The following is a 14,960-nucleotide window of genomic DNA, read 5'->3' as shown; positions in this document are numbered from 1 at the left end:
GGGATCTTGTTACAAAGATTTCTTTAACACTTGTCCAACCTTTGGACGAAGACCTACTTCGACTAGTGGATGGTACCACTATGACCCCACCTCCTCCTGCTTCACCTCACCTCATTACAGTATATAAGCCACGTCTACGGCCCTATGCTGTACATTCTACAAGATTGATGGACTGAACACATCGACTCCAAGCTGAGGGACTGATTACCTCAAACTTCTCCACAACCTTCAACTTGTCGGTTTTTCAAATCATTCATCACAAGATAAATATTATGGAGTTGTTGGAGTTATTTTATTACTTGTTAAAGGAAAATAAAAGTCTTTTATTAAGAAATATATATTAAAGCATAGTAACCTGGAGGAGACTATACTGGCACCACTTAACAAGGTCACTGATGGAACCACTCAGTAAGGTCACTGATGGAACCACACAGTAAGGTCACTAGTGGAACCACACAGTAAGGTCGCTAGTGGAACCACACAGTATGGTCACTGATGGAACCACTCAGTAAGGTCACTAGTGGAACCACTCAGTAAGGTCACTAGTGGAACCACACAGTAAGGTCACTGATGGAACCACACAGTAAGGTCACTAGTGGAACCACACAATAAGGTCGCTAGTGGAACCACACAGTATGGTTACTGATGGAACCACTAAGTAAGGTCACTAGTGGAACCACTCAGTAAGGTCACTAGTGGAACCACACAGTAAGGTCACTAGTGGAACCACACAGTAAGGTCACTGATGGAACCGCTCAGTAAGATACACAAATAACCCGCACATAGAAGAGAGGAGCTTACGACGACGTTTCGGTCCGACTTGGACCATTTACAAAGTCACACTAACGAGAAGTAGAGCAGGACGGGAATACATAGGAATACAAGGGAGCTAGGTGCCACGAGGGAGCTAGGTGCCCTCAAGGGAGCTAGGTGCCCACAAGGGAGCTAGGTGCCCACAGAGGGAGAGCAAGAACACAGGTGAGGGGTCGGTGAATAATAAAATAAATAATGAAGGAACAGAAACACAAGGCAGAATAAAGAAAGACAACCCAGAAGAGAAAAAGGAAAGGGGAAGAGGGAGAAGAAGAAGAGGGAGGAACCAGGTTAACTTGTTCCTTCATTATTTATTTTATTATTCTCCCCCCCCACCTCTGTGTTCTTGCTCTCCCTCTGTGGGCACCTATCTCCCTTGTGGGCACCTATCTCCCTTGTGGGCACCTAGCACCCTTGTGGGCACCTAGCTCCCTTGTGGGCACCTATCTCCCTTGTGGGCACCTAGCTCCCTTGTGGGCACCTAGCTCCCTTGTGGGCACCTAGCTCCCTTGTGGGCACCTAGCTACCTTGTGAGCACCTAGCTCCCTTGTGGGCACCTAGCTCCCTTGTGGGCACCTAGCTCCCTTGTAGGCACCTAGCTACCTTGTGGGCACCTAGCTCCCTTGTGGGCATCTAGCTCCCTTGTGGGCACCTAGCTCCCTTGTGGGCACCTAGCTCCCTTGTGGGCACCTAGCTCCCTTGTAGGCACCTAGCTCCCTTGTGGGCACCTAGCTCCCTTGTGGGCACCTAGCTCCCTTGTGGGCACCTAGCTCCCTTGTGGGCACCTAGCTCCCTTGTAGGCACCTAGCTACCTTGTGGGCACCTAGCTCCCTTGTAGGCACCTAGCTACCTTGTGGGCACCTAGCTCCCTTGTAGGCACCTAGCTAGCTCCCTTGTGTAGGCACCTAGCTCCCTTGTGGGCACCTAGCTCCCTTGTAGGCACCTAGCTACCTTGTGGGCACCTAGCTCCCTTGTAGGCACCTAGCTACCTTGTGGGCACCTAGCTCCCTTGTAGGCACCTAGCTACCTTGTGGGCACCTAGCTACCTTGTGGGCACCTAGCTCCCTTGTAGGCACCTAGCTACCTTGTGGGCACCTAGCTACCTTGTAGGCACCTAGCTACCTTGTAGGCACCTAGCTACCTTGTAGGCACCTAGCTACCTTGTGGGCACCTAGCTACCTTGTAGGCACCTAGCTACCTTGTGGGCACCTAGCTACCTTGTAGGCACCTAGCTACCTTGTAGGCACCTAGCTACCTTGTAGGCACCTAGCTACCTTGTAGGCACCTAGCTACCTTGTGGGCACCTAGCTACCTTGTGGGCACCTAGCTCCCTTGCAGTGCTCCCCTTTCTTAGTATTTGACTGGCTTCTCCTTCTTCCCCACCACTACTTCCTTCCACCTCCGCCACTACTACTACTACCACTACTACTACTATTACTACTACTACCACTACTACTACTATTACTACTACTATTACTACTACTACTACTATTATTACTACTACTACCACTACTACTATTACTACTACTACTACTACTACTATTACTACTACTACTATTACTACTACTACTACCACTATTACTACTACCACTACTACTATTACTACTACTACTACCAATACTACTACTACTACCACTACTACTACTACTACTATTACTACTACCACTACTACTACCACTACTACTACTATTACTACTACCACTACTACTACTACCACTACTACTACCACTACTATTACTACTACTACCACCACTACTACTATTACTACTACCACTACTACTACTACTACTACCACTACTACAGCTGTATAGCCCTTGTGGCTTAGTGCTTCTTTTTGATTATAATAATAATAACCACTACTACTACTACTATCAATACTACTACTACTACCACTACTACTAGTAGTACTACTACTACCACCACCATGGCATGGCCGACGCGGCAGGTTGTGTAGCGGGCTAGCTGCGGGATTTTCAAGGATAGCTCCTGGTCAAAGAGGCTGACCAGGTCCCTACTTAACAGAACTCAGTGTGAATGCTTTGAGAAGATACCAGAGCAGCGAACGGACATCCCAGTGCATCGTTTCAGCGTAAATAGTTGAAGTGTTGTGCAGTTTTAGAGGGTTTGGTGTTGTAGAGTCAGGACCAGTCAGCGCCTCCCCCCTCTCCGCTGGGGGGGGGGGAGGGGGAGGGCGTGTGTAGTAAACAGTGACCCTCTCATAACGCCTCACCTCCGTGCGTCTCCCCCGCCTCACCCACCCAACTCCCAGCGCCACTCCATCTGTAGAGGGTACTTCTCCCCTAACCCGCGATGGCACTGCAGGGAGTGCCGGGCTCACAGGAACTTCCACTATAGGGACAGCATCGTGGAGTTCGACCGCGAGGCAGCTGCCAGGTGTGCCACAGGCAGTGTGTACTCAGTTCCTCAAGCTTCAACATCCGTGCACACGAGGTCCTGGGATCTTCAATCAACTTGGCGTCCACCAGGACGCTGACATGTCCCTAGGGCAGCTCTCCATCGGGCTGCTAACGGAGTCACTGGCTTCTTGGACCTCCTGGGGAGGGTCGATGGTGCTCGTGCAAGCAGCAGATCCCTGGGCAACTTGCTGCTGTTTGCAATGGCTGTCTGCCGAGGAGAAACAGGCACCTAGCAACATCTGTTGTTGGGGCAATGGATGAATTCCCTACTATGTTTGTTAACTGCTCATTACTCTGTAATTTGTCTTCGCTGTATAGTCCTTGTGGCTTAGCGCTTCTTTTTTGATTATAATAATAATCTGTAATTTGCCTATGATTGTAATCATGTCATAACGTGTTTATCATTCATTACCTTTGAAACTTGTCATGATTGTGACCAGCTCTACCTGGAGCTCATTACTTTTGTAAATTCTCATGATTAATGTGTTATGATTCATTACCTTTGCAATTATTCATGAGTGTGACCAGCTCAACCTGGAGCTCATTACTTTTGTAACTTGGTCATGATTATGACCAGATCTAGTTCATTACCTTTGTAACTTGCTCAGCTATCAAAACTTTGGAGTCCAGTCCCTGGACCAATTATGTACCTCTGTAATCTTTTGACTACCGCCCACAGGATGGGTATAGGGTGCATAATAAACATATTAAACTAACTACCACCACCACCACTACTACTACTACTACTACCACTTCCTGCCTATATATACCCGTCCTGCTCTACTTCTCGTTAATATGACTTTGTAAATGGTCCAAGTCGGACCGAAACGTCGTCATAAGCTCCTCTCTTCTATGTACGGGTTATTTGTGTATTGTTCCAGTCACGGTATTGTGCCTTTTTTTATTTACACACAGTAAGGTCACTGGTGGAACCACACAGTAAGGTCACTGGTGGAACCACACAGTAAGGTCACTGGTGGAACCACACAGTAAGGTCACTGGTGGAACCACACAGTAAGGTCACTGGTGGAACCACACAGTAAGGTCACTGGTGGAACCACACAGTAAGGTCACTGGTGGAACCATACAGTAAGGTCACTGGTGGAACCACACAGTAAGGTCACTGGTGGAACCACACAGTAAGGTCACTGGTGGAACCACACAGTAAGGTCACTGGTGGAACCACACAGTAAGGTCACTGGTGGAACCACACAGTAAGGTCACTGGTGGAACCACACAGTAAGGTCACTGGTGGAACCATACAGTAAGGTCACTGGTGGAACCACAGTGAGGTCACTGGTGGAACCACACAGTAAGGTCACTGGTGGAACCACACAGTAAGGTCACTGGTGGAACCACACAGTAAGGTCACTGGTGGAACCACACAGTAAGGTCACTGGTGGAACCACACAGTAAGGTCACTGGTGGAACCACACAGTAAGGTCACTGGTAAGGTCACTGGTGGAACACACAAAGGGCACTGGTGGAACCACACAGTAAGGTCACTGGTGGAACCACACAGTAAGGTCACTGGTGGAACCACACAGTAAGGTCACTGGTGGAACCACACAGTAAGGTCACTGGTGGAACCACACAGTAAGGTCACTGGTGGAACCACACAGTAAGGTCACTGGTGGAACCACACAGTAAGGTCACTGGTGGAACCACACAGTAAGGTCACTGGTGGAACCACACAGTAAGGTCACTGGTGGAACCACACAGTAAGGTCACTGGTGGAACCACAAAGGTCACTGGTGGAACCACACAGTAAGGTCACTGGTGGAACCACACAGTAAGGTCACTGGTGGAACCACACAGTAAGGTCACTGGTGGAACCACACAGTAAGGTCACTGGTGGAACCACACAGTAAGGTCACTGGTGGAACCACACAGTAAGGTCACTGGTGGAACCACACAGTAAGGTCACTGGTGGAACCACACAGTAAGGTCACTGGTGGAACCACACAGTAAGGTCACTGGTGGAACCACACAGTAAGGTCACTGGTGGAACCACACAGTAAGGTCACTGGTGGAACCACACAGTAAGGTCACTGGTGGAACCACACAGTAAGGTCACTGGTGGAACCACACAGTAAGGTAACTGGTGGAACCACACAGTAAGGTCACTGGTGGAACCACACAGTAAGGTAACTGGTGGAACCACACAGTAAGGTCACTGGTGGAACCACACAGTAAGGTCACTGATGGAACCTCGGTAGTACAGTGGAAAGTATTCCCGCCTGTTACGCGGGAGACGGGGTTCGATTCCCCGCCGGGGAGGAAAATTTACTAGGTGAGTACAGTAAGGTCACTGATGGAACCACACAGTAAGGTTACTAGTGGAACCACACAGTAAGGTCACTGCTAGAACCACACAGCATGGTCACTGCTAGAACCACACAGCATGGTCACTGCTAGAACCCCACAGTAAGGTCAGTGATGGAACAAGACAATAAGGTCACTGATTTAACCCCACAGTAAGGTGACCAGCGTGACCATGCAAGTCACTGGAGGGGTCACACAGAGTCACTGCTGATATCATTCAATAATACCTCTTATGGTGTCGTACGATAAGGTCACTAATGGCACCGGAACAGTAAGGCCACTAATGGCACCTGTACAATGAGGGCACTATCCTGGTGCCACACAAGGCCAGAAATAGACGTAGATGTCTACTCCTATATCTAAACTACATAACGTGAGCAAATATCGGATAGACACTGTACACAGTTGAGTGTCTAAAATACATAAACTAGCCAAGTCACTGTACACAGTTGAGTGTCTAAGAGACAAACTAGCCATGTTATTGTACACAGTCGACTAAAAGACTTAAACTAGCCATGTCACTGTACATAGTTGAGTGTCTACAAGACAAACTCGCCATGTCCCTGAACAAGTCTTAAAACTAAACAAAAATCAAGGTCAACACTATACACTTGTTACAGCTTTAGATATGATATACAGCACTGATTAAACAAGCGAATGATTGGGTTTAAAGCCACTTGACACAGAGGGCCATTAAGGCTGTAACACGACGTTCACCACCAGTTAAAGACACTTTAATCCATAAAACTGGGATTAAATTAAGCTCTCTGCATATATACACTGAAAGACATGCATTTTCCAATGAAAAGGTTGAGTTTCAAGCCTATCGTACTAAATTAAGGCTCATTGAGGCTGCAAGTAGCCTCTTCACCACAGGTCAAAAATACTCTGATCATTAAGACAGGGATTACACTGAACGCTCGGTGTATATACACTGAACGCTCGGTATATATACAGTGAACGCTCGGTGTATATACAGTGAGAGAAGCATAATTCTTGCTGTATGTTTCCTTCATTGAAGAGTTTGTGAAGCAAAACTATTATCAAAAAGTTGTGTGTTGGACTAACCCTCTCTCTTATACTTACACAATAACACCCCCCCCCCAAAAAAAAAAAAAACGCACACAACGCACACACAATTAACACATACATACAAAATAACACACACACACACACACATACTAATACACACGCCCACACACACACACATTCTAAAACATATGCACACACACACTGTGGAGGTAGGGTGCACCAGCAGGAGCTGGACAGAATACACATAACCAAGGTAGAGGTGAAGAAACTGCTAGGTGAACTAGATACCTCAAAGGTGGTGGGCACAGATAACATATCTCCAAGGATACTGAGAGAGGGAACAGAGGAACTGTGTGTGCCGCTATCGGCAATCTTCAGGAAATCTATCGAAACTGGGCAATTGCCTGAGGCGTGGAAGACAGCAAATGTAGTTCCAGGTTTTAAGAAAGGAGACAGACAGGCAGCGTTACACTACAGACCAGTGTCACTGACTTGTATAGTATGTAAAGTCATGGAAAAGATTATCGGGACAAGAGTGGTGGAACACATTGAAAAGATTGGGCTCATACATGACAGTCAGCACGGCTTCTGAGATGGGAAATCCTGTGCCACAAATCTACTTGAGTTCTACGATGAGGTAGCAGAAGTAAGACAGGAGAGAGAGGGATGGGTAGACTGCATCTTTTTGGACTACAAGAAGGCTTTTGACACAGTACCACACAAAAGACTGGTGCAAAAATTAGAGGAGCAGGCAGGAATAATAGGGAAAGTACTGCAATGGTTCAGAGAATAACTGACAGGAAGGAAACAACGAGTGTTGGTACGTGATGAAGTGTCAGAGTGGGCGCATTTGTCGAGTGGGGTTCTACAAGGGTCAATCCTAAGTCCGGTGCTGTTTCTTGTATACGTGAATGACATGATGGAAGGAATAGGTTCAGAAGTGTCACTCTTAGTTGATGATGTGAAACTAATGAGGAGAATACAAGCGGGCGAGGATCAGTTAAGATTACTTGGGAATCTGGACAAACTACAAGTCTGGTCCGACAGATGGCTTTTGGAGTTTAACCCTAGTAAGTGTAAAGTCATGAAGATTGGGGAAGGACACAGAAATCCGCAGACGGAGTACAGGTTAGGGAATCAAAGGCTGCAAACGTCACTTAAGGAAAAGGATCTTGGGGTAAGCATTATAACGAACATGTTCCCTGAGGGACACATCAACCAAATAACTGCTGCAGGATATGGGCGCTTGGGAAACCTGAGAGTAGCATTTAGACATCTGAGCAAGGAGTCATTCACGACATTGTACACCGTGTACGTCAGGCCTATACTGGAGTATGCAGAACCAGTATGGAACCCACACCTAGTCAAACACGTCACGAAATTGGAGAAGTGAAAAGAATTACAACAAGATTAGTCCCGGAACTGAGGGGTATGTCTTATGAGGAGAGGTTAAGGGAACTCAACTTGATGACACTAAAGGATAGAAGGGACAGGAGGGATATGAAAACGATGTATAAAATACTGAGAGGAATTAACAAGGTGGACAGGACTCGAATGTTTCAGAGATGGGATGCAGGAACATGAAACCATAACTGGAATCTGAAAACCCAGATGAGTCACAGAGATGTTAGGAAGTATTTCTTTAGCCTTAGAGTTGTCACGAAGTGGAATAATCTGGAGAGAGAAGCAAGTTTCATACATAGCTTTAAGAAGAGGTATGATAAAGTTCATGGAGCAGGGTGAGTGACTTAGTATCGACCAGTGAAGAGGCGGGGCCAGCAGCTATGAATCGACCCCTGCAACTACATAAAGGTGAGTACACACACACACACACACACACACACACACGCACACAGGCAGGACCCATACATAGCTTTAAGCAGAGGTACGATAAAGCTCAGGGTTCAGGGAGAGTGACCTAGTAGCGACCAGTGAAGAGGCGGGGGCCAGGAGCTTGGACTTGACCCCTGCAACCTCAACTAGGTGAGTACACATACTAATATACACGCAAACACATACATATACTAATACACACACACAAACACACACACACACACACACATACTAATACAAATACACACAAACACATGCAGCAAAGAGGCACGGCCAGGAGCTGTGACTCGACCCTTGCAACAACATATAAGAGAGTGCATAAATACATACTCTCAATACACATGCTGGCTTATGTACACACACACACACACACACACAAATGCTGGCTTATGTACACATACACACATACTGGCTTATGTACACATACTGACTTATGTACACATACACACATACTGGATTATGTACACACACACACACACACACAAATGCTGGCTTATGTACACATACACACATACTGGCTTATGTACACATACTGACTTATGTACACATACACACATACTGGATTATGTACACATGCACACATACTGGCTTATGAACACGTACACACACACACTGGCTCATGTACACATTCACACACATACTGGCTCATGTACACATACACATACTGGCTCATGTACACACACATACTGGCTCAGGTACACATACACATACATACTGGCTCAGGTACAAATACTGGCTCAAGTACACATACAAACACACACTGGCTCATGTACACATACACAAACACTGGCTCATGTACACATACTGGCTCATGTACACATACTGGCTCAAGTACACATATATATACTGGCTCATGCACACATACACACACATACTGGCTCATGTACACACACATACTGGCTCATGTACACATACACACATACTGGCTCATGTACACATACACATACTGGCTCATGTACACATACACATACTGGCTCATGTACACATACTTGCTCATGTACACACACTGGCTCAAGTACACATATATATACTGGCTCATGTACACATACACACACATACTGGCTCATGTACACACACACTGGCTCATGTACACATACTGGCTCATGTACACATACACATACTGGCTCATGTACACATACACATACTGGCTCATGTACACATACACATACTGGCTCATGTACACATACACATACTGGCTCATGTACACATACACATACTGGCTCATGTACACATACACATACTGGCTCATGTACACATACACATACTGGCTCATGTACACACATACTGGCTCATGTACACATACACATACTGGCTCAAGTACACATAGACATACTGGCTCATGTACACATAGACATACTGGCTCATGTACACATACACATACTGGCTCAAGTGCACATACACATACTAACTCATGTACACATACACATACTGGCTCGTGTACACATGCACACACTGGCTCATGTACACATTCTGACTCGTGCATATACTGGCTCATGTACACATACTGGCTCATGTACACATACACACATACTTGCTCATGTACACATACATATACTGGATCAAGTACACATACACATACTGGCCCACGTACACATACCGGTTCATGTACACATACACATACTGGCTCATGTACACACACATACTGGCTGATGTACACATACACATACTGGCTCATGTACACATACTGGTTCATGTACATATACACATACTGGCTCATGTACACATACACATACTGGCTCATGTACACATACACACATACTGGCTCATGTACACATACTGGCTCATGTACATATACACATACTGGCTCATGTACACATACTGGCTCATGTACACATACACATACTGGCTCATGTACACACACACACATACTGGCTCATGTACACATACACATACTGCCTCATGTACACATACACATACTGCCTCATGTACACATACACATACTGGCTCATGTACACACACACATACTGGCTTATGTACACATACACATACTGGCTCATGTACACATACACGCATACTGGCTCATGTACACATACTGGTTCATGTACACATACTGGTTCATGTACACATACGGGCTCATGTACACATACTGGCTAATGTACACATACTGGTTCATGCACACATACTGGTTCATGTACACATACTGGCTCATGTACACATACTGCTTCATGTACACATACTGGTTCATGTACACATGCTGGCTAATGTACACATACTGGCTCATGTACACATACTGGTTCATGTAAACACACTGGCTCATGTACACATACTGGCTCATGTACACATACTGGCTCATGTACACATACTGGTTCATGTACACATACTGGCTCATGTACACATACTGGCTCATGTACACATACTGGTTCATGTACACATACTGGTTCATGTACACATACTGGCTCATGTACACATACTGGCTCATGTACACATACTGGTTCATGTACACATACTGGTTCATGTACACATACTGGTTCATGTACACATGCTGGCTAATGTACACATACTGGCTCATGTACACATACTGGTTCATGTACACATACTGGCTCATGTACACATACTGGTTCATGTACACATACTGGCTCATGTACACATACTGGTTCATGTACACATACTGGTTCATGTACACATACGGGCTCATGTACACATACTGGCTAATGTACACATACTGGTTCATGCACACATACTGGTTCATGTACACATACTGTACACATACTGCTTCATGTACACATACTGGTTCATGTACACATACATGTACACATGCTGGCTAATGTACACATACTGGCTCATGTACACATACTGGTTCATGTAAACACACTGGCTCATGTACACATACTGGCTCATGTACACATACTGGCTCATGTACACATACTGGCTCATGTACACATACTGGCTCATGTACACATACTGGCTCATGTACACATACTGGCTCATGTACACATACTGGCTCATGTACACATACTGGTTCATGTACACATACTGGCTCATGTACACATACTGGTTCATGTACACATACTGGTTCATGTACACATACTGGTTCATGTACACATACTGGTTCATGTACACATACTGGTTCATGTACACATACTGGCTCATGTACACATACTGGTTCATGTACACATACTGGTTCATGTACACATACTGGTTCATGTACACATACTGGTTCATGTACACATACTGGTTCATGTACACACACATACTGGTTCATGTACACACACTGGTTCATGTACACATACTGGTTCATGTACACATACTGGTTCATGTACACATACTGGTTCATGTACACATACTGGTTCATGTACACATACTGGTTCATGTACACACACTGGTTCATGTACACATACTGGTTCATGTACACATACTGGTTCATGTACACACACTGGTTCATGTACACACACTGGTTCATGTACACATACTGGTTCATGTACACATACTGGTTCATGTACACATACTGGCTCATGTACACATACTGGTTCATGTACACATACTGGTTCATGTACACATACTGGTTCATGTACACATACTGGTTCATGTACACATACTGGTTCATGTACACACACTGGTTCATGTACACATACTGGTTCATGTACACATACTGGTTCATGTACACACACTGGTTCATGTACACATACTGGTTCATGTACACATACTGGTTCATGTACACATACTGGTTCATGTACACATACTGGTTCATGTACACATACTGGTTCATGTACACATACTGGTTCATGTACACATACTGGTTCATGTACACATACTGGTTCATGTACACATACTGGTTCATGTACACACACCAGAGTCAACAAGAGGAAAATGTGAAAAATGGATTAACACTTAAATGTGAAGAGACAGAACATAGCAAGAATATTAATGGTCAATGATTCTGAGATTATTTCACTCTATCTTGTAGAGTTGTAGACTGTGTGACTGTCATGTTGTAGACTGTGTAACTGTCATGTTGTAGACTGTGTGACTGTCATGTTGTAGACTGTGTGACTGTCATGTTGTAGACTGTGTAACTGTCATGTTGTAGACTGTGTAACTGTCATGTTGTAGACTGTGTGACTGTCATGTTGTAGACTGTGTAACTGTCATGTTGTAGACTGTGTAACTGTCATGTTGTAGACTGTGTAACTGTCATGTTGTTGACTGTGTAACTGACGTGTTGTAGACTGTGTAACTGTCATGTTGTAGACTGTGTAACTGACGTGTTGTAGACTGTGTAACTGACGTCTTGTAGGCTGTGTAACTGACGTGTTGTAGACTGTGTAACTGACGTGTTGTAGACTGTGTAACGGTCATGTTGTAGACTGTGTAACTGACGTGTTGTAGACTGTGTAACTGTCATGTTGTAGACTGTGTAACTGACGTGTTGTAGACTGTGTAACTGTCATGTTGTAGACTGTGTAACTGTCATGTTGTAGACTGTGTAACTGTCATGTTGTAGACTGTGTAACTGTCATGTTGTAGACTGTGTAACTGACGTGTTGTAGACTGTGTAACTGTCATGTTGTAGACTGTGTAACTGACGTGTTGTAGACTGTGTAACTGACGTGTTGTAGACTGTGTAACTGACGTGTTGTAGACTGTGTAACTGTCATGTTGTAGACTGTGTAACTGTCATGTTGTAGACTGTGTAACTGACATGTTGTAGACTGTGTAACTGTCATGTTGTAGACTGTGTAACTGTCATGTTGTAGACTGTGTAACTGTCATGTTGTAGACTGTGTAACTGTCATGTTGTAGACTGTGTAACTGTCATGTTGTAGACTGTGTAACTGACGTGTTGTAGACTGTGTAACTGACATGTTGTAGACTGTGTAACTGTCATGTTGTAGACTGTGTAACTGACGTGTTGTAGACTGTGTAACTGTCATGTTGTAGACTGTGTAACTGACGTGTTGTAGACTGTGTAACTGTCATGTTGTAGACTGTGTAACTGACGTGTTGTAGACTGTGTAACTGTCATGTTGTAGACTGTGTAACTGACGTGTTGTAGACTGTGTAACTGTCATGTTGTAGACTGTGTAACTGTTATGTTGTAGACTGTGTAACTGACGTGTTGTAGACTGTGTAACCGACGTGTTGTAGACTGTGTAACTGACGTGTTGTAGACTGTGTAACTGACGTGTTGTAGACTGTGTAACTGACGCGTTGTAGACTGTGTAACTGTCATGTTGTAGACTGTGTAACTGACGTGTTGTAGACTGTGTAACTGTCATGTTGTAGACTGTGTAACTGTCATGTTGTAGACTGTGTAACTGACGTGTTGTAGACTGTGTAACTGTCATGTTGTAGACTGTGTAACTGACGTGTTGTAGACTGTGTAACCGACGTGTTGTAGACTGTGTAACTGACGTGTTGTAGACTGTGTAACTGACGTGTTGTAGACTGTGTAACTGTCATGTTGTAGACTGTGTAACTGTTATGTTGTAGACTGTGTAACTGTCATGTTGTAGACTGTGTAACTGACATGTTGTAGACTGTGTAACTGTCATGTTGTAGACTGTGTAACTGACATGTTGTAGACTGTGTAACTGTCATGTTGTAGACTGTGTAACTGTCATGTTGTAGACTGTGTAACTGACATGTTGTAGACTGTGTAACTGTCATGTTGTAGACTGTGTAACTGTCATGTTGTAGACTGTGTAACTGACGTGTTGTAGACTGTGTAACTGACATGTTGTAGACTGTGTAACTGTCATGTTGTAGACTGTGTAACTGTCATGTTGTAGACTGTGTAACTGTCATGTTGTAGACTGTGTAACTGTCATGTTGTAGACTGTGTAACTGTCATGTTGTAGACTGTGTAACTGTCATGTTGTAGACTGTGTAACTGACATGTTGTAGACTGTGTAACTGTCATGTTGTAGACTGTGTAACTGTCATGTTGTAGACTGTGTAACTGACATGTTGTAGACTGTGTAACTGTCATGTTGTAGACTGTGTAACTGACGTGTTGTAGACTGTGTAACTGTCATGTTGTAGACTGTGTAACTGTCATGTTGTACACTGTAACTGTCATGTTGTAGACTGTGTAACTGTCATGTTGTAGACTGTGTAACAGACGTGTTGTAGGCTGTGTAACCGACGTGTTGTAGACTGTGTAACTGACGTGTTGTAGACTGTGTAACTGACGTGTTGTAGACTGTGTAACTGACGTGTTGTAGACTGTGTAACCGACGAGTTGTAGACTGTGTAACCGACGTGTTGTAGACTGTGTAACTGACGTGTTGTAGACTGTGTAACCGACGTGTTGTAGACTGTGTAACTGACGTGTTGTAGACTGTGTAACCGACGAGTTGTAGACTGTGTAACCGACGTGTTGTAGACTGTGTAACTGACGTGTTGTACTGTGTAACCGACGTGTTGTAGACTGTAACTGACATGTTGTAGGCTGTGTAATTGTCATGTTGTACACTGTGTAACTGTCATGTTGTAGACTGTGTAACTGTCATGTTGTAGACTGTGTAACTGACGTGTTGTAGGCTTTGTAACTGTCATGGTGTAGAGTGTGTAACTGTCATGTTGTAAACTGTGTAAGTG

The 14,960-nt window shown here is 44.7% G+C and overlaps 1 non-coding gene across 1 annotated transcript; it reads left to right on the top strand.

The window, feature by feature from the left end:
* The first annotated feature begins 5,439 nt into the window (after positions 1–5,439).
* On the top strand, positions 5,440–5,510 carry TRNAN-GUU (transfer RNA asparagine (anticodon GUU)). The gene has a single exon. It is a non-coding gene; the product is annotated as a tRNA-Asn (tRNA).
* Positions 5,511–14,960: the final 9,450 nt, after the last annotated feature.

The sequence above is a fragment of the Cherax quadricarinatus genome, chromosome 10 (assembly GCF_038502225.1).
Source record: "Cherax quadricarinatus isolate ZL_2023a chromosome 10, ASM3850222v1, whole genome shotgun sequence".
Taxonomy (NCBI): domain Eukaryota; kingdom Metazoa; phylum Arthropoda; class Malacostraca; order Decapoda; family Parastacidae; genus Cherax; species Cherax quadricarinatus.
The sequence above is the reverse complement of the archived record's forward strand: the minus strand, read 5'-3'. Positions and strand labels throughout refer to the sequence as shown.